Consider the following 21,770-nt stretch of genomic DNA (forward strand, 5'->3'; position numbering starts at 1 on the left):
TCCTCCTTGAATTTAGTCTATCTACCCCTGTTAGAATTGTATTGGCCTCAATGCGATTTGTCCTAATTCTTCACAAATCCTGTAAATATAGTCCAAATCACTACAGTCTCCCTTCAAACGTTAGGTCCTGCCTCCCAGGAATCAGTTTGGTAATCTGTTGTCGTACCCTTTCCAAAGCCAGAACATTAAGGAGACCAAGACTACACATAATACTCCAGGTATGGTGTCATTAAGGCCCTGCAGCAGGATATCCATGCTCCTGGACTCTCATCCTCCCCTCTCGCTGCAAATACAACGTGCCACGTCTACATGCTTGCTTTTTAACGAGTGGTTTACAAGGATACTTAGGTCTTGTTGCTCTTACCCCACCCCCCCTTTCCCAATCTATCTAGTGGGCGGCACAGTGCCACAGTGGTCAGCACTGCTGCCTCACAGCGCCAGAGACCCAGGTTCAATTCCCACCTCAGGCAACTGTCTGTGTAGAGTTTGCACATTCTCCCCATGTCTCCGTGGAATTCCTCTGGGTGCTGTGGTTTCCTCCCACAATCCAAAAATGTACAGGTTAGGTGAATTGGCCACGCTAAATTGCCCGTAGTGTTAGGTGTAGGGGAATGGGTCTGGGTGGGTTGCTCTTCGAATGGTCAGTGTGGACTTGTTGGGCCCAAGGGCCTCTTTCCACACTGTAAGTAACCTAATCATCACCATTCAGATGGTAATATTCCTTCTAAACTGATATCAAAGTGGATAACTTCATACTTAACCTCATTATGTTTTACATGTCATGCATTTTCCTACTCATTCAACCTGTCCAAATAACACTGAGGCATCTTCATAGTTCATCTTCTGACTCAGCTTTCTGTCATCTGCAAATTTGGAGATAACACATTTAATTCTCTCATCTCAATTATGAATACATATTGAGAATAGCTTGGGTCCAAGCACTGATCCCTTTTGCACCCTATTAGTCACTGACTGCCTCTTGAAAATTAACTCATTTATTCCTGCTCTGTTTCATGTATCCATGTTAATATACTACCCCCAATCTCATGCACTTTAATTTTACATGCTAATCTCTGAGGTGGGATCTTATTGAAAGTTTTTTTAAATCCAAATAAACTACATCCACTGGCCCACCCCTTATCAGCTCTACTAGTTACAACCTCATAAAATTTACAGATGCATGCTGACTGTCCTATCCGAATACTTTTTCAAATGCTCTGCTGTTAAGTCTTTTATGATGAACTCTAGCATTTTCCTATTACAGATGTCAGGCTAACCAATCCATACTTTCCTGCTTTCCCTCTACCTGCGTTTTGTTTTGAAATAGTGAGGCTGCATTTAATTATCTTTCAATTTATGGGAACTGTTTCAGAGTCTCTCAAATCTTGAAAGATGACCACCAAATCATCTATTATTTCTAGACTCACTTCCCAAGTTTCCTGGGGTGCAGATTATCGGGCCTGGGGATTTATCTGTTTTTAAACCCATCAGTTTCTGCAACAACATTTTCCTATTTAATGTTAATTTTCTTTACTGGTCTCGTGAAAGGGAGGAACTAACGTGCAACACTTTTGGGACATTATTTATGTCTTCCTTTTTTGAAGACAGAACTAAAGTGTACATTTAATTGGTCTGCTATCTCTTTGTTCCCCATCTATAACTTTCCCCTGTTTAAAGTTAAAATCACACATCACCAGGTTATGGTCCAACAGGTTTAATTGGAAGCACTAGCTTTCGGAGCACTGCTCCTTCATCAGCTGGTTGTGGAGTACACAATTCTAAGACACAGAATTTATAGCAAAAGTTTACAGTGTGACGTAACTGAAATTATACAGTGAAAAATACCTTTGATTGTTTGTTGAGTTTTTCATCTGTTCGAATACCATGCTAGTTTCACTTCTTTCATATGTAAATCACAAAACCTTTTTTTAAAAGTTACATTCTCAGGTTAACTGTAACAATTGGTGTTAGTCAGATAATATGTTGAAGATGTTAGCCCCCTGTGTGCTGCTGTCTGTGCCATGATGTTTAGACTGATTCTAATCTAAAAAGTGAGTTCACAGAGTCTTAGATGAATTCTTGCAGTTTTTGGGCAAAGTACAATGTAACTCTACAAGTACAAATTCACCCCACAAACGTATATGTATATGTGTGCATATGGGTTTGTGTGTGTGTGCACCTGTCTGTCTGGGGTGGGGGGTTGTGAGTGTGAGAGAGTGTATATGTGTGTGTATGAGTGTAGAGTGTCTAAGTCTGAGAGGGGTGCATGTGTGAGTGTGTGAGTGTGTGTGTATGTGGGGGGAGCTGGGGGGTTGTGAATGTCTGCGAGAGAGAGTGTATATGTATGTGTGTATGAGCTTAGAGTGGTCTAAGAGTGTGAGAGGATGCATGTGGGAGTGTGTATGTCTGCAGGGGTGTGTGTGAGTGGCTGTGTATGTGTCTGTGTATACGTGTGTCCATGTGTATGTATGTGTATAGGAGTGCCTGCGTGTGTGTGTGTGTGTGTGTGTGTGTAGGAGTGTCTGTGTGTGTATATAGTGCAATGGTGGTCACTTGTAGTGTGACATGAACCCAAGGTCCCGGTTGAGGCCCTCCCTATGGGTACCGAACTTAGCTATCAGCCTCTGCTCGGCCACTTTCCTCTGTTGCCTGTCCCGAAGTCCACCTTGGAGGATGGTCACCCGAAGATCCGAGGTCAAATGTCCTGGACCACTGAAGTGTTCCCCAACTGGGAGGGAACCCTCCTGTCTGTTGATTGTTGTGCAGTGCCTATTCATCTGTTGTCGTAGCCTTTGTTTGGTTTCCCCAATGTATAATGCCTCAGGATATCCTTACCTGCAACGTATAAGATAGACAACGTTGGCTGAGTCACATGAGTACCTGCCACGTACAAGGTGAAAGGTGTCCCCACATGTAATGGTGGTATCCATGTCCACACTCTGACACGTCTTGCAGTGCCTACTGTGACTGGGTTGTATGGAGTTGTCCTGAAAGCCGGGCAGTTTGCTACAAAGAGGGTTGGCGGTTGTTTAAAGGCGAGCAATGGAGGTGTGGGGAAGGTCTTGGCGAGGTGCTCATCCTCATTGATTATGTGTTGCAGGTCATAGAGTCAGAGAGTCATAGAGATGTACAGCATGGAAACAAACTCTTCGGTCCAACCTGTCCATGCTGACCAGATATCCCAACCCAATCTAGTCCCACCTGCCAGCACCTGGCCCATATCCCTCCAAAACCTTCTTATTCATATACCCATCCAAATGTCTCTTAAATGTTGCAATTGTACCAGCCTCCACCACTTCCACTGCCAGCTCATTCCATACATGTACCACCCTCTGCGTGCAAAAGTTGCCCTTAGGTCTCTTTTATATCTTTCCCCTCTCACCCTAAACCTATGCCCTCTAGCTCTGGACTCCCTGACCCCAGGGAAAAGACTTTGTCTATTTATCCTATCCACGCTCCTCATAATTTTGTAAACCTCTATAAGGTCACCCCTCAGCCTCCAACAATTCAGGGAAAACAGCCCCAGCCTGTTCAGCCTCTCCCTATCCTCAAATCCTCCAACCCTGGCAATATCCTTGTAAATCTTTTCTGAATCCTTTCAAGTTTCACAACATCTTTCCGATAGGAAGGAGACCAGAATTGCACGCAATATTCTAACAATGGCCTAACCAATGTCCTGTACAGCTGCAACATAACCTCCCAACTCCTATACTCAATATTCTGACCGATAAAGGAAAGCACACCAAACGCCTTCTTCACTATCCTAACTATCTGCAACTCCACTTTCAAGGAGCTAATAACCTACACTCCAAGGTCTCTTTGTTCAGCAACACTTCCTAGGACCTTACCATTAAGTGTATAAGTCCTGCTAAGATTTGCTTTCCCAAAATGCAGCATCTCACATTTATCTGAATTAAATTACATCTGCCACTTCTCAGCCCATTGGCCCATCTGGTCCAGAGCCTGTTGTAATCTGAGGTAACCCTCTTTGCTATCCACTACACCTCCAATTTTGGTGTCATCTGCAAACTTACTAACTGTACCTCTTATGCTCGCATCCAAATCATTTATGTAAATGACAAAAAGTAGAGGACCCAGCATCGATCCTTGTGGCACTCCACTGGTCACAGGCCTCCAGTCTAAAAAAACAGCCCTCCTCCACCACCACCCTCTGTCTTCTACCTTTTGAGCCAGTTCTATATCCAAATGGCTAGTTCTCCCTGTATTCTATGAGATCTAACCATGAGATCACGAAGAACATGGCGTAGTTTTTCAGCTCCTGGGAAGTACTGAACAACGAAGGCTACCCTGTCAGTCGCAGCACATGCCTATCTCTTGAGAAGGTCATTACGATTCCTTGCTGTGGCACGTAGAAACTGGCGTTTGATGTGTTGAGCATCATACCCCGTTCTTATGAGGGCATCCCTGAGTGCTTCCAGGTGCCCGCCACATTCCTTCTCATCTGAACAGATCCGGTGTATGCGTAGGGCTGTTTTAATATGTTTTGGGTGGAAGCTGGAGAAGTGTAGCATTGTGAGGTTGTCTGTGGGTTTGTGGTAGAGTGTGGTGCTGAGGTGTCCATCCTTATTGGAGATGCATGTGTCCAAGAATGAGACAGATAGTCGAGAGTAGTCCATGGTGAGTTTGATGGTGGGATGAAACTTGTTGATATCACTGTGTAGTTTTATCAGTGACTCCTCGCCATGGGTCCAGAGGAAGAAAATGTCATCAATGTACCTGGCGTGTAATGTTGGTTGGAGGTCCTGCATAGAGAAGAAGTCTTGTTCGAACCTGTGCATGAAGATGTTGGCATATTGGGATGCAAATTTGGTTCCCATGGCTGTTCCATGTGTCTGGATGACGAACTGGTTGTCAAAGGTGAAAACGTTGTGATCAAGGATAAAGCGGATGAGTTGTAGGATGGTGTTTGAAGACTGGCAGTTGTTGGTGTTGAGTACTGAGGCTGTTGCCGCGATGCCATCATTGTGGGGGATGCTGGTGTAGAGTGCTGAAACATCCATTGTGACGAGGAATGTTCCCGGTTCGAGTGGACTGTGGGTGCTGAGTTTCTGTAAGAAATCCGTAGTGTCGCGACAGAAGCTGGGGATCCCCTGTACAGTAGGTTTCAAGATGCCTTCCACATAGCCAGAGAGATTCTCACATAGGGTCCCATTGCCCAATACAATGGGATGTCCTGGCAGGCAGTAGAAGTCGCCTACACGAGAAGTACGTGGGATGAGAGTACATAGGGAATTCTGAAGGACTGAATCCAAAGTCCTGATCAATGTGTTTAACTCACGGGTGTGTTCTTATAAAAGGGTGAAGGTGGAATGTCAATGGCAAATACTAAACCCACGAAGGGGCATACAAATTGACCAAAAAAAGAAAACCACAGACATGAGGATTGGGATTTCAAAGGATGAAAACAATATAATACGGGTTTCCTCCCACAGTCCAAAGATGTGCGGACCAAGTGAATTGGCCATGCTAAATTGCCCATAGTGTTAGGTGCATTAGTCAGAGAGAAATGGGTCTGGGTGGGTTACTCTTCAGAGGGTCTGTGTGAACTGGTTGGGCCGAAGGGCCTGTTTCCACACTGTAGGGAATCTAATCTAATCTAAAGATATCTTGTACACTCCAGCATTGTTACCGATTTTTCACTTATCCAGTCTTTATGCAGACGAAAGTTACCCATAATAACAGCTGTACCAGTTGGTGCTTGCACCTCTAATTTTCTGTTTTAATACCATTCCCAATATCTACCCTACAGTTTTGGAGGTCTATATACAACCCCACTATCTTTTTTGGTCCCTTCATGTTTCATTTAATATTGTATTTAATGTCTCTTTTAACCAGCCATGCTACCCACCACCTTTTCATCTGTGCCTGTCTTTCTAAAACCTGAATCCTCCAGGATAGTCAGTGCGTTATTCAGTCCCTAGTCACCCTACAGTTATCTCTACTTACTCCAAGCAGCAATCTTTTCATTGAGGTTTAGGAATTGAGAATATAGTCTTGAAAATCTGCAAAACTAGCATGCAACCACGACAATTTCAGCACCTATAATTAGAGGTTACATTCTGGTGCCCAGCAGCCTTCCTAGAGTCAGAGGATGGCTGGTGCAGTCGGGATTTCCTTTTAGTCTGGAAGTTGTTGTGATGTTGAAGCTGAATGTCATCTGAAGAAGCAGGAATCCAGTGAGAACGGGCCCCGCTGTAAAGAGGGATCACTTTCTTTCCAGCAACTACAGCCCATTATTGCTGCTTGGTGCATGGAAGCTGTCCTTTCTGAATTGGGTGGGACCCCACTTCTGCCAACATTAGATTATTACTGTCCCACTTCCTGTGGGCACCAGGGCTGGGATTGGTGAGAGTTCAGCTGGACTGCAGCATTCCAGTAGAGCTCCTGCTAACTTTTCTGGTCATTTTTGGTGAGAGGGTGTGCAGACACAAGAGCCATTTCTCATTCCCCACTATGAGTCAGCAACTCTCACGAAGGTGGGTGATCCCTGAGCCTATGACTTGACTACATCACGTCCCTATTTAGTAAGAGATTGAACTTCGTAAGTAGCTGGTTAGAAGAGTTTTAGGACATCAAGCTTTGCTTACATATTATGATGATATCCAAATTCTCACTAATTTTAAGTGGGACAATCCTGTTTTTTTCTCAGTATATTTTGAAAACTCCTTCATTCTCACCCTAACCATCAATAATTTCCTTTTCATGCTTCTGCTTCAATCCTTTTGTTAACACTTTTATGTCTTCTGAATTCCATATGGTTTTAGAACAAAGTCTGAGAGATTTTCATGCTGCATTTCATATATTTTACTGAATCACGCTGTCAATTTGTTTTCTACCATAAATCTCCATAGTAACTTATTGCATTTCAATTAACCATTTTTAAAACTCTCCTTACAATATTTGTGAGTCTTTTAGGTATCATTACTTTTTAATATACCTAGAACATAAGAAATTGTAGAAGGGGTAGGTTATTCAGCTTTTCTAGCCCAATCCCTACTGTTCAATGAGATTATGACTAATCTACCTTAATGCTATTTCCCTTGCTACCTCAGTATCCCTTGATGCTTTTAACATATTGAAATTATCAATCTTAATTCTGAACATCTTCAGTGACTGAGGCTCCACCATTCTCCATGGCAGAGAATCCCAAGATTCAGCATCTTTCGAGTTAAGAAATTCCTCCTCTTCTCTGTTCCAAATGTCCCTTTTTACCAAGACTGTGTCTCCCACTTGTGAAGAAGACATAAAGAGGGATATGGATCAGTTAATTGAGTGATCAAAGAAATGGGACATGGAGTCGAACGTGAAATTGTCCATTTTGGAAGGAGGAATTAAAAAGAAACATAGCATCTAAATGGTGAGAGATTGCAGACCTCTTTTAGTGCAGGGAGAGTTTAGGTGTCCTAGTGTATGAATGAATAAAGATTAGTATGCAGCTACAGCAAGTAGTTAGGAAAGCTAAAAATGTTCTTGTTTCTTGAGGGAAATTAAATACAAAAGTAGGGAGGTTTTGCATGACATTGGTGAGTACGTCTGGAGCTCTGTGTACTGTATTGATTTCAATTTACATTCTGCCTTACAAAAGGAATGAAGCAGTTCAGATAAAGTTTACTTGATTAATACCTGAAATGTGTGAGCTTTTTATGATAATATGCTGGACAGGATATGTTTGCATCTATTGAACTTTAGAAGGGAAACAGTTGGTTTGATTGAAACAGATAAGATCCTGAGGGCAGAGTCTTTGAATATCTTCTTAAGGAAGAAGTGAATTCTGGATGAGAGAGAAGGCTACAAGGTGATTGTACTAACAGCCCATGGCACTGTGGTACAGGAAGCTATTCAGGTTGGTGAAGTAAGAAAGGACATAATGATGATAGTAGAGTACAATATAGTGAGGGGGATGGAGGCTGTTCTCTGCAGCAAAGGTCCTGAGTCTTGGTGGCTCTGATGCCTGCTTGGTGTCAGGATTTAGGATGACTGCTCTGGGCTGGAGAAGAAATTGCAGTGGGAAGAGAAGGATCGGGTGTCAAGGTCACACTGGTGGCAGTGACATGAGTAGAAATAGGAAAGAGGTTGTGTTGAGGCATTAGGAGAAGTGAGGTATTAAATTAGAAACCTGGAATGTAATCTCTGGATTACTATTTGAGGTACATGCCAATTGGAAGAGGATGAAAAATGGTAGAGAAGCGAATCACTGGTATGGGAAAAGTGAGACCATGGGACATTGTGTAAACTAGGATCTGCATCTCTTGGGACTGTCTACATTTGCTGTACACTGGGATTGCTGAGTTTACAAGCTGCATAGAAAGGGAAGTAGAGCTTTAAGTGAAACAGAGGGGCAAGGGATCGAGCTTGGGTAAATGTATCAAAGCAAAGAATAGAGTCAAAGCAGGACAGCAAAATATAATTAAAAGCAAAGTACTGAGGATACTGGAGATTTGAAATAAAAACAAAATGCTGGAGAAACGCAACAGATCTTCCCTTTGTTTTTATCTTCTGTGGAGTGACTCAAATTGGTTGAAGGCTGACATCTGTGATGCTGGGGCCTTCAGAAGGAGGCCCTGCCAGATGATATGAGCTTCAAGTTGTTTGAAATCAATACAAAATCTTCACAGAGGCCCTTTCAAGTCTTAGACATGGCAGAAATAGCTTGTATGCCTGAAGCCAGACAATTAAAGATTATATTCTATGTTGAGCTATCGTTTGGCAAATGTTTTTGTGGTGATCAGTTCAAAAGATGGAAGGATTGAATGAAGACCAATCTAAGAGTGTGCGGCTGCTCAGTTGATACAGGGAACACAATGCCAAGAGATGAGAAAAAGTACCGAAAAGTGGTTTATGATTACACAACAAACCTGAAGCATGTCATATCCACATTGTTGAAGATTAGAGGCCCACTGCTTTAAGATCACAAAAAAAAATCATTTAACTCAACCTCACATCTGATGGCCTGCGCATAACAAAAGAAAATTGGCTTTTCAAGTTCTATGAGGATGCACAAATCGTATTAAATTGGAATTGAATCACAGACTGTGACATCATTCTCAACTATGGTCCAACCATTATTTCACACCATTTTTAATTATTCCTATATTTTTCCATTCAATGTATGATCATACAACATTCCTCAAGTAATTACATTCTTTTGACAGGCTTGCAAAAATATTTTCTGTTGTAGATACCCAAACCTATTTGTGAGATTCAAGGCATCAGATGTTATATTTTGCAATAGATATATACTGTGGAGATTAGAATCTGAAATAATAATTATATCGAGCTCTTTATTATCTTTAACCTTTCTTTAGCTCTGCTGCTTTGACCAAGAGGCACACATCATTTCATGACGCCATATCCTCTTATTTTGATACTCCTCCATGTACTTTGTTGGGTTACTCATAGCTGATTGGAAGTGTAATATGGCATATTTTCTGAGCTTCTCTTCCAGGGACTGTTTTTTTTTTCAATAGCAAAGTGTATAGAGGTATCGTTAAAAGATCACTATTTAATTTTAAAGCATTCCCAACTTTCTCTATATTATTTTTAAATGAAGTGGACCTGAAATCATGTATTTTGACCTCTGCTCTCAATTTAATATTGCCGCCCACCAAGATAGATTCTCATCTTGTGATTGTTCCTTAGGACTGAGCTTCTACCAGAAATCCTGCAAAATTGAGATACACAGCTTTATTAGCTTCATTACAATTCGGACCATTTTAAAAAAAAGTCTGACCTGCAAATATTTTAAGATGCATTTAAGGAATAATAATCTCTTAACAAAAATGCTATTTTGATTTAAGGGCTTTAAAAAAAGGTCTCTGAACTTTCAGTAACTAGATTATTAAGAACAATTTCCTTTGAAAATTTCAAACTTAAAAATTATTTCTCCTGTCATAGCTATTTGATACTCTTTCCATCAAATTATGCCATTGAAATGTTTGCAAATAGTATTGATGCAAAGTAAAGTTTTTACACACTTGAGCCGTAGGTATAGAATTTTGTGAAACAAGCAAATACTAGGTATATATCTGTAGAAGAGCAGCATCCTCTACATTTTGAGGGTGGCAAGGTTGCAGAATATATGCTAAGTGGTGGACATCAATATCTGTGACTCAGCAGCACCACCCTCTAGCTGAAAATGTTTTTCCTCAAATCCATTACACCTCCTTCCTTTCATATTTAAAATAATGCCCCACTGTTACTTTCTCTTTTTAAATAAGGAGAGCAGCTGCTTTATAACCATCTTGTCATGCCCCTCATAATCATAAATACCTTTATCTGGGTCCCCCTCAACCTTCTCTGCTCCACAGAAAATGACCCGACCTTTTCCAGTCTCACTTCATAGCTAAAGAGCGCCATCCCAGGCAGCATCCTGTATCTCCAGCTGTGGCCTAACCAAAGGCTTTTTTTTTGTACAGCTCTAGCATAACCTTTCCAATCCTTGGAGATAAAGGCAAATGTCCCACATGCCTTCTTAACTACCTCAAGATCCCTCTGAACTTCCTGCCATTCATTGAGTACCTCCTTGTCTTGTCCTGCTTCCAAAGTGCATCACCTCACACTCACCAGGCTAAATTCCATCTGTCTGTCTGGCCAAACTCTCTCCATATCTTCCAGTAATCCAAAACCTTCTTCCTCACTGTCAACCACTGGCCAATCTTTGTATTATCTACAATCTTGCTTAACATTTCTCTCCACACCCTGCACACCCCAACCTTCCTATCTACATCATTAATGTACATTACAAAAAATTAATATACTCATTTCTATAGTAGGCCACTGGACACTGGCCTTCAGTCACACAGCCTTGTGCCTTCACCCTGTGTTTCCAATCACGAGGCTATGTTTGGATCCAACTTGCTTCCTAATCCCTTGTGCGTTTATGCTCTTTATCAGTCTCCCATGTGAGACCAAGTCAAAGGCCTTGCTGAAATCCTGCTAAACTATATCAACTGCACAACTTTCATCTACACCCTTGGTCACCACCTCAAAATTCAACCAGATCCGTTAGTCATGACCACCCTTTTGAACAAAGACCTGCGGACTATCCTTGATCAAACCTTCTTTAAATGGCGATTAGTTCTCTCCTTCAGAATTTTTTCCAATGACTTCCTTACGACTGATATGAGAGTCACTGCTCTGTGATTCCCTGGTTTATTTATACCACCCTCTTGAAAATTAAAACCACATTTGTTGTTGTCCAGTCGTTTGGCCAGAGAGGAATTAAAAGTTTGGGTCAGGCCACTTCTGATTTCCTCCCTCATATCCCACAGCAGTGTGGAATGCAGCTTGTGAAATGAATTAATGTGTGACTCAATAGTATAAAAGATAGACAGGTTAATTTGCACCTGAGATTTGATTCTGAATGATCTGTCACTGTTTGGATGCAAGGATTCAGGACCATAAGACCATTACACATAGGAGTGGAAGTAAGGCAATTCGGCCCATCGAGTCCACTCTGCCATTCAATCATGGCTGATGGGCATTTCAACTCCACTTACCCGAATTCTCCCCGTAGCCCTTAATTCCTTATGACATCAAGAATTTATCAATCTCTGCCTTGAAGACATTTAGCGTCCTGGCCTCCACTGCACTCCGCGGCAATGAATTCCACAGGCCCACCACTCTCTGGCTGAAGAAATGTCTCCGCATTTCTGTACTGAATTTACCCCCTCTAACAGAATGGCTGGATAAACTTTGATATAAAGGGAGGGTGAACAGCCAGTGATTGGGGTTCATTTGGGGATCAACAACATAGGGAGGGACAGCCTGGAGGGTTTGCAGGATCAGTTTCAGGAGTGAGGGAGCAGCTTGAAACACCCAGGGTAGTGACCTTAGAAATATTATTTGTGCCATGAGCTTCACCATTTAGGCAAAGGCAGATCAGGGAGGTAAATGTGTGACTTGAGAGATGGTGTAGATGGGAGAGGTTTAGAGTTTTGAGTCACTGAGATCACTTTTGGGAATGTTCTTCAGAAGGGATGGGCAGAAATGAAACTAATCTCCTGAGAGAGTGAATACTGTAATGGGGTGGATTTAAACTTGTAAAGTGAGGTGGAAAACGTGACTGTTGAGCTTAATTTTGGAAGTGTCAGTGAGGGCAAAAGATGGGGAAAAGTAAGTGAAAGAAAACTTGAGTGTTGACAGTAAACAAAGAAATGGTTGCCTTCCAATGGACAAGAAAGAGATTTGGTGGGTGGGGGGAGGTGGGCAATAAATTGTAAGTATGTAAATACATGGAGTATAGTGAACAAATTAAGCAAGTGGAAGCAGAAATTGCTCGAGAGGCATAGGTAATAATAGTATTGATGGAAACCCAGCTCGGCCCAGGACAGGAATGGATACTTCACATCCCGAGTTAGATTAGAAACAGGGTGGCTAAAAAGAAAGGAGGTCAAAGTTAATATCATTGGCCTTGAATGAGATACAGTTCCTCAATTAGAATCTATATGATTGAAGGTGAGAAACTATTTGTTGAGCCAAATATGATGTATCTGCAAATATAATTCTGCAAATACAAATTCACCTGATAGACTTGTGTGTCCGCACACGAGATAGAGAGTGTGCATGTGGGTGTGACTATACATGAAAGTGTGTTTGCGTGTGTGAAAGCTTGATAAAGTTGGTGTGTTGGAGTATAAGCCTATGAGAGGGTCTGTGCATGGGTGTGTGTCTGGATGATGTGCACGAGAGAGGGTCTGCATGAGTGTGCATGTGAGAGAAAGTGTGTAGAGTGGAGTGGGGTCACATGTAGTGTGACATGAACACAAGATCCCAGTTGAGGTCATCCTCATAGGTACTGAATTGGCTATCAGCCTCTGCTCAGCTACTTTGCATTGTTGCATATCCCGAAGTCTGTTTTGGAGGACGGTCACCCAAAGATCCGAGGCCGAATGTCCCTAACCGCTGAAGTGCTCCCCAACAGGAATGGAACAGTCCTGTCTGTTATTTGTAGTGCAGTGTCCATTCATCCATTGTCATAGTGTCTGCTCGGTCTCACCATTGTACCATGCCTCAGGGCATCCTTGCCTTCAACATATGAGTACCTGCTGTGTACATGGTGGGTGATGTCCCCACAGGTAATGATGGCATCCGTATTGACACTTTGACACGTCTTGCAGTGGTTAACGTGACAGGGTTGGACGGTGTTATGGTTTACTTGGCTGTTTGCTGCGAATAATCGTCTGAACCAGTCTGACTTGAGATTGGGATACAGACAGACTCTAACCTCACAACTTTTAATGCATTGTCTGAGCAGAGGTGTCACCTTTTGTTATAAAACATTAAGTTGTTGTTACGACACAGGGTAGACCCCCTCTGTTAATTTAAACCAGCAACCCAGAAAAGATTTATGCCATGCAGTAATCTGAAAATTCGAGAAACCATGAATTAGTTAAAGTAAAAAGTAACAACTTAGTTTCTTGAAGTATAACAGAGAATAATTAACTAATAACTATTTACAACTCCTATCTTTACTTTCCCTTCTATAAGGAGAAAGTGAGGACTGCAGATGCTGGAGATCAGAGCTGTAAATGTGTTGCTGGAAAAGCGCAGCAGGTCAGGCAGCATCCAAGGAGCAGGAGAATCGACGTATTGGGCATGAGCCCTTCTTCAGGAATGAGGAAGGTGTGCCAAGCAGGCTAAGATAAAAGGTAGTGAGGAGGGACTTGGGGGAGGGGCGTTGGAAATGTGATAGGTGGAAGGAGGTAAAGGTGAGGGTGATAGGCCGGAGTGGGGGTGGGGGCGGAGAGGTCAGGAAGAAGATTGCAGGTTAGGAAGGTGGTGTTGAGTTCGAGGGTTGGGACTGAGACAAGGTGGGGATAGGGGAAATGAGGAAACTGGAGAAATCTGAGTTCATCCCTTGTGGTTGGAGGGTTCCTAGGCAGAAGATGAGGCGCTCTTCCTCCAGCCGTCGTGTTGCTATGGTCTGGCGATGGCGGAGTCCAAGGACCTGCATGTCCTTGGTGGAGTGGGAGGGGCAGTTGAAGTGTTGAGCCACGGGGTGGTTGGATTGGTTGGTCCGGGTGAACCAGAGGTGTTCACTGAAACGTTCTGCAAGTAGGCGGCCTGTCTCCCCAAGATAGTGGAGGCCACATCGGGTGCAGCGGATGCAGTAAATGATGTGTGTGGAGGTGCAGGTGAATTTGTGGCAGATATGGCAGGCTCCCTTGGGGCCTTGGAGGGAAGTGAGGGGGGAGGTGTGGGCGCAAGTTTTGCATTTCTTGCGGTTGCAGGGGAAGGTGCCGAGAGTGGAGGTTGGGTTGGTGGGGGGTGTGGACCTGACGAGGGAGTCACGGAGGGAGTGGTCTTTTCGGAACGCTGATAGGGGAGGGGTGGGAAATATATCCCTGGTGGTGGGGTCCGTTTCGTGGTGGCAGAAATGACGGAGTCTGAGACGGTCCGGGTAAATTTGAGGTCGGGGTGGATGGTGTTGGTAAAGTGGATGAACTGTTCAACCTCCTCGTGGGAGCACGAGGCAGCGCCGATACAGTTATCGATGTAGTGGAGGAAAAGGTGGGGGGTGGTGCCAGTGTAGCTGCGGAAGATGGACTGTTCCACATATCCTACGAAGAGGCAGGCATAGCTGGGGCCCATGCGGGTGCCCATGGCTACTCCTTTGGTTTCCCTTCTATAATACTCATCCGATAAAACCCCTCATTAAGATTTACTAAAATTCAAATTTCAAAACCAGGCAGCTGTCAAATCTTTCTTTCGTGTCTTCCTCTGTAGATTTTCTTCTTCTTAGGATTTCTCTTTCACAGGTCACTAATTGATGAAGGTACCTTTTTAAGACTGCTATTTTTTCAGGCAGTCTGTACATGCTGGTGGCTCCAATTCAAACTTGATTGGAGTTTGGTATTTTTGGGGTATAATTTAAACTGATTGGCTGAATTTGAATTTGTTTTGTCATCTCCATGCAACCAGCTAATCTAGCTATTCGATCAAATGTTACATTGTTACCTTATTCAGGACACTTTGCGCTGTGTCTGGTAGTTCTGCTAGCTTTTAACTCTCTTAAAGGTACAGTACCCCTTACACTTTAACATTATGTCAAGATGATGACATAGAAGTAGTTCTGGGACTAACATTTAATGAACCAAAACTTGCAACCCATTCTAAAAAATGAAAGACTTAACAATCTGGGTTTTGTTCAATCTATCATTTCGGTTGCATGACATTGTCATTTTTGCGATAAACTCTGTGTCTTATGATCTTCCACTCCACAACCACCTGATGAAGAAACAGCGCTTCGAAAGCTGGTGCTTCCAAATAAACCTGTTGGACTGTAACCTGGTGTGGCGTGACTTTTAACTTTGTCCACCTCCGTCTGATACCGGTTCCTCCATATCATGTACAAATCTAGTCTGACCATAGCGGGAGCTGTGCTGAATCTGGTCCTAGGAAATGAGACAGGCCAAGTGGAGAATGTCAGTGTGGGTGACGCATTTGGAAAATAGCGGTCATCATACAATGATGTTTGATATTAAGTTTGAAAAAAAAAATCAGCCTATGATTAAGATCCCAGACTGGAAAAGGCGTTTCAGGGGTTTTAAAAGTTGAACTGGAGCAGATTGAGTGGAAATCCACGTTGGTGGTTAAAACAAAAGATAAAAAATGAGAAACTTTCCAAAGAGAGATGAATAGGATGCAAGTTAGGTACATGCCTGAGAAGATAGTAAAAGATTTATGAATGAGGCCCACAAGGAACAAGCGGGGCAAGCTGCTTACTGAAGCAAAAGGTATAACAGAGCAGTAAATGAGTACTTCGCTTCTGTCTTAGCCATTGTTATCATTTTCTACTTTGGTGCAGTTGAAAATGTGGGTATTGAGCAACTGAGCTACATAGCAATAGATAAGAGGTGCTAAAAAGGCTGGCAGTACCCAAGGCAGTGGATCTCTATAAGGTCACTCCTCAGCCTCAGATGCTCCAGGGAAAACACCCCACCCTGTTCACTGTCTCCCTATAGCTCAAACCCTCCAACCCTGGCAACATCTTTATAAATCTTTTTTTGAACCGTTTCAAGTTTCACAGTATCTTTCTGATAGGAAGGAGATCAGAATTGCATGCAATATTCCAGAAGTGGCCTAACCAATGACCTGTACAGCCACAACATGACCTCCCAAGTCCTCTAACTCAATACTCTGACCAATAAAAACAAGCGTACCAAATGCCTTCTTTACTATTCTATTTACATGCGACTCCACTTCCAAGGAGCAATGAACCTGCACTCCAAGGTCTCTTTATTCAGCAACACTCCCCAGGACCTTACCGTTAAGTGTATAACCCTGCTCTGATTTGCCTTTCCAAAATGCAGTACCTCGCATTTATCTAAACTAAACTCCATCTGCCACTTCTCAGCCGATTGGCCCACCTGATCAAGATCCCGTTGTACTCAGAGGTAACCTTCTTCACTGTCCACTACACCTCCAATTTTGGTGTCATATGCAAACTTACTAACTATACCTCCTATGCTCACATCCAAATCATTTATGGAAGTGATGAAAAGCAATGGACCCAACACTGATCCTTGTGGCACAACACTGGTCACAAGTCTCCAGCCTGAGAGAAAACCCTCCACCATCACCCTCTGTCTTCTACCTTTGAATCAGTTCTGTATCCAAGTGACTAGTTCTCCCTGCATTCCATGAGATCTAACTTTGTACTATGAGGAACCTTGTCAAAAGCCTTATTGAAGTCCATATAGATCATGTCCACCACTCTGTCCTCATCAATCCTCTTCGTTACTTCTTCAAAAAACTCAGTCAAGTTCATGAGACATGATTTCCCACGCACAAAGCCATGTTGACTATCCCTAATCAGTCTTTGCCTTTCCAAAGACATGTACGTCCTCTCCCTTAGGATTCCCTCCAACAACTTGCTCACCACCGATGTCAGGCTCATCTCTCTATAGTTTCCTGGCTTTTCCTTACCATCTTTCTTAAATAGTGGCACCACGTTAGCCAACCTCCAGTCTTCCGGCACCTCACCTGTGACTATCGATAATCCAAATATCTCAGCAAGGGTCCCAACAATCACTTCCCACAGAGTTCTAGGGTATACCTGATCAGGTCCTGGGGATTTATCCACTTTTTATGAATTTTAAGACATCTAACACCACCTATATAATATGGACATTTATCAAGATGCCACCATCTATTTCCCCATGTTCTATATCGTCCATGTCCTTCTCCATAATAAACACTGATACAAAATACTCGTTTAGTATCTCCCCCATTTCCTGTGGTTCCACATTTAGGCTGTCTTGCTGATCTTTGAGGGGCTCTATTCTCTCCCTAGTTACCCTTTTGTCCTCAATGTATTCATAGAATCTCTTTGGATTCTCCTTAAACCTATTTGCCAAAGCTATCTCATGTCCCCTTTTTGCCCTCTTGATTTCCCTCTTAATTATACTCCTACTGCCTTGATACACTTCTAAGGATTCACTCGATCTCTGCTGTCTAAACCTGACATATGCATCCTTCCTTATCTTTATCAAAATCTCAATTTCTCTAGTCATCCAGCATTTACCATACCTACTAGCCTTGCTTTTCACCCTAACAGGAATATACTGTCTCTGGATTCTCATCATCTTGTTTTTGAAGACTTCCCATTTTTCAGCTGTTCCTTTACCTGCGAACATCTGCGCCCAATCAGCTTTTGAAAGTTCTTGCCTAATACCGTAAAAATTGGCCTTCCTCCAATTTAGAACTTCAACTGTTAGATCAGGTCTATGCTTTTAGATCACTATTTTAAGACTATTAGAATTATGGTCGCTGACCCCAAAGTGCTCCTCCACTGACACCTCAGTCACCTGCCCTGCCTTAGTTCCCAAGAGTACAAGTTTTGCACCTTCTCCAGAAGAAACATCTAAAACTTAAGGGTAGAATTGAACCTGGGTCCCTGGTGCTGTGAGGCAGCAGTGCTAACCACTGAGCCACCATGCCACCAAAGCCTTCTTGATTTAACTCTTTTGGTACAAATACTCAACATAAACATACATTTTGTTGCAACATTTAATTATTACTTTATCAAACTTCATCTTTAACTCCATTTCATTTAGCTTCACTTTGCCTTACTTTAACTGAAACATGAATTAACTCTAACTGTAGGCTTGAAACAAATACCACCACTATTTGAGGGAAGCGACCAACTTTTGTTCTTGGTATAAATCTTGGTTCTCTTGTTTCTCTGGAGATAACTAATGGGTAAGTACATCTCTCTGAGTATAATAGCAGCAGCAAGGCTGATGCCACGGTCAAGGATGTCTGAGTGGTTGAATGAAATTAAGGGGGAGGGTGAGAAGCCAGAGGTCATTGGTGTCAATGTGCACAATGACATAGGTAGAAAGAGGAATGAGAGCTTATGGAGTTGAATACCAGGAGTTAAGAAAGAAGCTGAAAAGCAGGACCGAGGCTAGTAATTTCTGGGTTACTACCAGTTCCACATGCTAGTGAGGCAAGGAATAGAAAGATAGGATGGATGGATGAATGAATGCATGGCTAAGGAGCTGGTGCAGGGGGCTGGGGTTTCAGATTCTTGGATCATTGGGATCTGTTCTGGGACAGGGTTGTATCTAAAGTGGAGGGGAACTAATAACCTTGCAGGGAGGTTCACTAGAACTACTTGGGAGGTTTTAAACTAGGGTGGCAGGGGCTGGAAGCCAGAGCAGCATATCAGCAAGTGTAGGGATTAAGAGAAAGTTAGATGTTAGGACCAGCAAGTCAGAAAGGAAGGAAAGGCTGAGACCGGAAATTAACACAATGGCACTAATGGGCTGAAGTGCATTTATCTGAATGCAAGGAGTATTATAGGTAAGGCAGATGAGCTTAAAGTGTGGATCAGTCCATAGAATTAAGATGCCGTGGCCATTACAGAGAGTTGGTTGAGACAGGGACTGTACTGGCTGCTTAACATTCCAGGGTTTCGTTGTTTAGACAAGATCGGAAGGTAAATGCTGGAGAATCTGTGTTAACTATCAGGGAGAATTTTAGATCTGCACTCAGAGGACATTGGACAGCTCATCTACTGAGGCAATATGTGTAGAGCTCAAAAATAAGATGGGTGCAATCCCTCAGGCCCCCAGCAGCCACAGAGATTGAGGAACAAGTATGTAGGCAGATTATGCAAAGATTCAATAATAAGAGTTGTCATAGTGGGTGATATTAACTTGTCCAATATTGATTGAGAGTCCCTTACAGCAAGAGGCTTAGACAAGGCAGTATTTAAATGCATCCAAGAGCAGGAAAGGACTCAAGCAGGGAATTAGGAGAGCAAGAAGGGGCCATGAAATGACATGGCAAGGAGGGTTAAAAAGAATCCCAGAGGATAACTAGGGAGAAGGTAGGACCATACAAGGAGGAAGTTTGTTCTTGGAGGCAGAAGATTTGGGCGTTATCCTAAAGGAGTACTTTGTGTCAGTACTCACTCAGAAGGGCATGGAGGACAGTGAGATTTGTGTTGAACATGCTAATATGCTCAGGCATTTTGAGATTAAAAAAGAAGTGCTGCTGGGTCTCTTGAAGAGCATTATGCTAAATTGCTAGGGCCCAATGGTATCTACCCCAGGTTATTGAGAGAGGCAAGAGAGGAGATTGCTGGGGCATGGATTAAGATCTTTGTATCCTCATGAGCCACTAGAGGGATACGACTAGCGAGTAGCTAATGTTGTTCCTTTCTTCAAGGAGGGAAATGTGGATAATCCAGGAAACTATAGACTGGTGAGTCTCATCTTGGGTGGTTTGGAAGCTATTTGAGAGAATTCTTAGGGATAGGATTTACGCATATTTGGAAAAGCATGGCCTAATTAGGGACAGTCAGCATGGCTTTGTGCGAGGCAGGTGAAGTCTCACTAACTTGATTGAATTTTTCGAGGAGGTGAAGAAGGTGATCAATGAGGGTAGACCAGTGGATGTTGTCTACTTGGATTTTAGTAAGCTTTGGACAATGTTCCTACGCTAGGCTCATCCAGAAGATTTAAGATGCACAGGATTGATGGTGATTTGGCTGCTTGTATTCAGACTTGGCTTTGTCACAGAAGGTAGCTGGTAGTGACGGAAGGGTGGTTTTTCTGGCTGGAGGTCCACAATTAGTGGTGTTCTGCGGAGTTCCATTCTGGGACATTTTGCTGTTTGTAATATATATGAATGACTTGGATACAAAGATCAGCTGAGTTGTGGATAGTGTAGGAAGTTGTCAAGGGATTCAGCGGGATATAGATCAGTTGCAGATATGGGCAGAGAAATGGTGGATGAAGCTTAATCTGGGTAAGTGTGAGGTGCTGCACTTTGGGAGATCAAATGTTAAAGAAAAGTGTACAGTTAATGTCAAGACCCTTAACAGCATTGATATACAGAGGGATGTTGGGGTTCAAGTCCACAGGTCCCTGAAAGTGGTCACAGAAGTAGATAGGGTAGTAAAGAAGGCATATGGCATGCTTCCCTTTCGTGGTTATGGAACTGAGTACAAGAGTCAGGATGTCATGTTGCAGCTTTAAGACTTTGGTTAGGCCACACTTAGTACTGCATTCAATTCTGGTTGCCACAATACAGGAAGGATATGGAGGCTTTACAAAGGGTGCAGAAGAGGTTTTACCAGGATGCTGCATGGCTTAGAGGGTATGAGCTATAAGGAGGGGCTACAAAAACTTGGTTGTTTTCTCTGGAGTGACAGAGGCTGAGGGGAGACCTGACTGAAGTCTATAAAATTTGAGAGAGGTAGATTGGGAAAGATTCTGATCACCAACCCGGAGTTCAAATGCCTAACACTAGGGGGCATGCACTTAAGATGAGGTGAGGCTGGGTGGGGGAGTTCAAAGGAGATGTTCGAGGCAAGTTTCCTCTTATACAAGAGTGGTAGGAGTCTGAAACATGTTGTCAGAGATTGTGGAGGAAGCAGCTCGGGGTGTTTAAGGGATTTTTAGATTAGCACATGAATACTCAAGAAACGGAGGGATATAGACCAAGGACAGGCAGAAGAGATTAGTTTAATTCAGCAACTCGCTCAGCCTGTTCCTGTGCTGTGCTGTTCTATGTTCAGAATGGTGGTCTCAAGGGCTCACTTCTGCAAAATCCTTTTATGCTGGTCACTTTTATTCCAAAGTGTGCTAATTTGCCAAAAACTTTACTGGGATTTTAAAAATTTAACCTTTAGTTTTAAAATCAACCTGTCCAGAGATATTATTCCAACCCTCTGAAGTAGGTGGGACTTGAATTAGGGTCTCCTGGTCCAAGGGTAGGAACACTACTGTTGCACCACAAGAGCCTCAGAAATATTTCTGGTACTCAGTCAATGAACTGACCAAACCTGATCACACTGTTCGACCCTAGCCAATAACTTTTACTGGTAAACAACTTCCAAATGTTCATGTCAAATTGCAAATAGTCACATACTATATTCCATAGAAGGTAATAGTGGTGTCAGTATATTTAGTAGATCACCAATGGCACCTCCCTTTTTTGGATAACAAAGGAATCTGCAGGTCACAAATTACAGGACAGGTCACAATAAATCCTGGCTGCAGTTTTAACTTAGATCAGCATTTAAACTAGCTTGACCAAAGTTCCTAACATTCTTAATTGTAGCTCTTAACCAGTCTTGTGGCCAGCAGGAGAAATGGCTACCTGACCTCAAAACAAAGTTGAAGTTAAGATTAGCCATGGCCATTTGAATGGTGATTTGTGAAGAGACTTGGTTATTCTTGTTCCTTTCTCTTATGTTATGCACCCTACTCTGGGCCATTTTTATTATGAGC

Source organism: Chiloscyllium plagiosum, unplaced genomic scaffold (assembly GCF_037043375.1).
Source record: "Chiloscyllium plagiosum isolate Xiang-an unplaced genomic scaffold, Cpla_swu_hap1 HiC_scaffold_3, whole genome shotgun sequence".
In the NCBI taxonomy this organism is placed as follows: domain Eukaryota; kingdom Metazoa; phylum Chordata; class Chondrichthyes; order Orectolobiformes; family Hemiscylliidae; genus Chiloscyllium; species Chiloscyllium plagiosum.